The 3187-nt window shown below is 35.2% G+C and overlaps 1 non-coding gene across 1 annotated transcript; it reads left to right on the top strand.

The window, feature by feature from the left end:
- The first annotated feature begins 1569 nt into the window (after positions 1-1569).
- Positions 1570-1673, top strand: LOC122314574. Its single transcript, XR_006243794.1, has one exon. It is a non-coding gene; the product is annotated as a small nucleolar RNA R71 (small nucleolar RNA).
- The last annotated feature ends 1514 nt before the right edge of the window (positions 1674-3187 follow it).

Here is a 3187-nt window from a genome sequence, read left to right as displayed (position 1 = left end):
AAAAGAAATTACCATCACACCACTCCTACAATTTATTAAAGCATTTGAGGTCGCAAGGAATGGCCTTCCCAAAATTATAGGAATTTGAGTGCAAACATCAAAGACAGGTTCCGTGTCCAAAACAATGAAATCCACTGGAAAATAAAATTTTCCTACTTGAACTAGCACATCCTCAACTATCCCTCTCGGTATTTTAATCGAACGATCAGCAAGTTGGAGTGTTACCTTGGTGGGTTTAAGTTCACCAAGACCCAACTGCTCATATACCGAGTAGGGTAGGAGGTTAACACTAGCTCCGAGGTCAAGTAAAGCTTTTTCAATTTTAAAATTTCCAATCACGCAGGAAATTGTTGGACAACCCGGGTCTTTGTACTTTGGTGGAGAATTGTTCTGGAGGATGGCGCTTACCTGCTCAGTGAGGAAAGCCTTCTTCTGCACCTTCATCGTACGCTTTACTGTGCACAAATCTTTCAAAAATTTAGCATACGAAGGAATCTGTTTGATTGCATCCAACAAAGGAATGTTGATTTTTACTTGTTTAAAAATTTCAAGAATATCAGCATTTTGAACCAATTTGTGAGAATGTTGCAATCTTTGGGGAAATGGTGCAGGTATTGGGGCTTTCACAGGCACATCTAATTCAACCTTCTCAAGTTCTCCATCACTCTTGGAATTTAAAGAGTTGTTGGTCTCATCAACTTTCGTTGTTGAAATACTCTTATCAATTATTTTTCCACTGCGTAGAGTGGTGATGGACTTTGCATGTTCAAATTTTGAATCAGAAGGATTTGGATTTCTTACCTCGAATTTACCTTTTGGATTTGGCTGAGGTTGAGCAGGAAACTTACCCTTTTCTTGAGCATGTAATGCAGAGGTCAAGTCGCTAATAGAACTTCTCATCTCAGTAATGGCCTGCATTGTCTGAGTGTTGATATTTGCTTGTCCCTGCATAAAAGCCTGTAATGTTTCCTCAAGGGTTTTCTTATGTGGAGGCACATAAGGACTAGAAGAAGATGGCCCTTGAGGATTTTGATTTATATTGGACTCATTCCTCCAACTAAAATTGGGATGATTTCTCCATCCAGGATTGTATGTTTCCGAATATGGGGAAGAAAATGGTCTCCGATAGGAATTCATGACATTTGCTTGTTCTTGCAACACCTCTTTAAAAGCAGGGATTGTTGGACAATCCTGAGTTAGGTGTCCATTAATTTCACAAATGCCACACAATTTTCTTCTTCTTTTTCACTGGCCTTAACCGGATTTACCTTCCTAAGTTCCATGGCTTCGACTTTTCTTGTCAGACTTGCTATCCTAGCATTCACATCATCAGTTCCTTTAAGAACATAAATACCTTCTTGAGACATGGCACTGAGCTTGGGCTTATTTGACCGATCAGAACGATCTGTGTTATCCCAAGATTGGGCATTTTCAGCTAACTGGTCAAAATAGTCCCAAGCATCATCAGGATCTTTATTTAGAAAATCACCATTGCACATCATTTCTACAAACTGACGCATTTGAGATGTTAAACCTTCATAGAAGAAACTAATGGTGCGCCAAGTTTCATAGCCATGATGTGGGCAAGTTAGCAACAATTCTTTAAAACGTTCCCAACACTGAAAAAATGTTTCATTTTCTTTTTGAGAAAAATTCATAATATTTCTGCGAAGAGTGTTGGTCCTATGAGTAGGAAAAAACTTTTTTAGAAATTCCCTTTGCATTTCTTGCCATGTGCCAATAGATCTTGGTCTCAAGGAGTTCAACCAATTCTTAGCTTTTTCTTTCAAAGAGAATGGAAACAACTTTAATCTAACAACATCATCATTGATAGTTTGAGTTTGTAAAGTTGCACAAACCTCTTCAAATTCTTTTAGATGCAAATAAGGACTTTCTGAATCCAAGCCATGAAACTTGGGAAGTAATTGGATTACCCCCGGTTTTAAATCAAAATTTCCCATATTCGTAGGAAAAATCATACAAGATGGAGTACTTGTCCTTGTAGGCTGCAAATATTCTCGCAAAGTTCTCATTTGCGGATTATTTTGTGCCTCTTCATCGTCATGAACACTACGATTGTCAGCCATGGTATCAGACTGAGAATTTTTAGAATCACTTGACAAAGTATCAACCAATTCACTTAAAATAATTTCCTCTCTTCTCAATCTACCCGTTTGATCACGTTGCCACGAGATCATTCATCATAGAGGATTGATCATAAAAAAATAAAATGCAAAACAAGCAATAAAGTAAAAGAAAATAAATAATATTTTTTTTTTTTTTTTTTAAAATTATCACACGTTGCAATCCCCGGCAACGGCGCCAAAAACTTGTTGCGACTAAACTCTGACTCAAATTAATGAATCAAAAATCTAGTGCAGTTTTACCTGCAAGTATACAGGCGTTGTAGTATCTTACAGGATCGTATCCACAGGGATTGACTTTTGTGATAAAGAAATAAATTCAGACAATAAAATGAAATTACTAAAAGAAACGTACTATCAAATGAAGATTGATAAAATGAATGGAAAAAGACTAAGGTTTCGAGGATCCGTCTAATGATTTATGATATTGTTTCCGATCAATTTACTACAATTAAACTAGAATAATGATTCCGTTTAATTGGTAGATTTAGCATTTAAGATCGAGAAAAACAGACGCTTATGATTGAGCGTAAACGATTGATGGTTAAAACATTTACAAATCTATTTAATTACCACAGGGATTCCTCAAGCATTCACTGTATTCGGAAATCACAATGAATCAAGACGAGTATATAGATAATCAAATTTTTCAAATAAAAACTTTCAATCAATCAAACTCGCAAAATAGATTTTACGTCAATTCGGAAACAATATGTAAATCATTAAACTTCACCTCTAACCTTAGTATGAAAATTTAGCCAAACATATTTATTACAAATACAATAGAAATCATATAAATATTATTCATTAGAAAACTAAAATGAAACACAAGAAATACTAGGCAACAATTTTAGAAACAACAAAATTTAGAATCTAGTCAACATTGAAATAATAAAGTTCACAACATAATTAAAATGCATAAAACAGAAATTGAAATTAAGTTGCAGCCCAATGCCAAAAGAAAAAAAAAACATGAATAAGCAAAAAGGAATACAACTCCAACCACTTCACATGTCCCTTTCTACACTCACAAGTTCCTACTC

Source organism: Carya illinoinensis, chromosome 6, assembly GCF_018687715.1.
Source record: "Carya illinoinensis cultivar Pawnee chromosome 6, C.illinoinensisPawnee_v1, whole genome shotgun sequence".
Lineage (NCBI taxonomy): Eukaryota > Viridiplantae > Streptophyta > Magnoliopsida > Fagales > Juglandaceae > Carya > Carya illinoinensis.
This window is presented reverse-complemented; position numbering and strand designations above follow the sequence as displayed.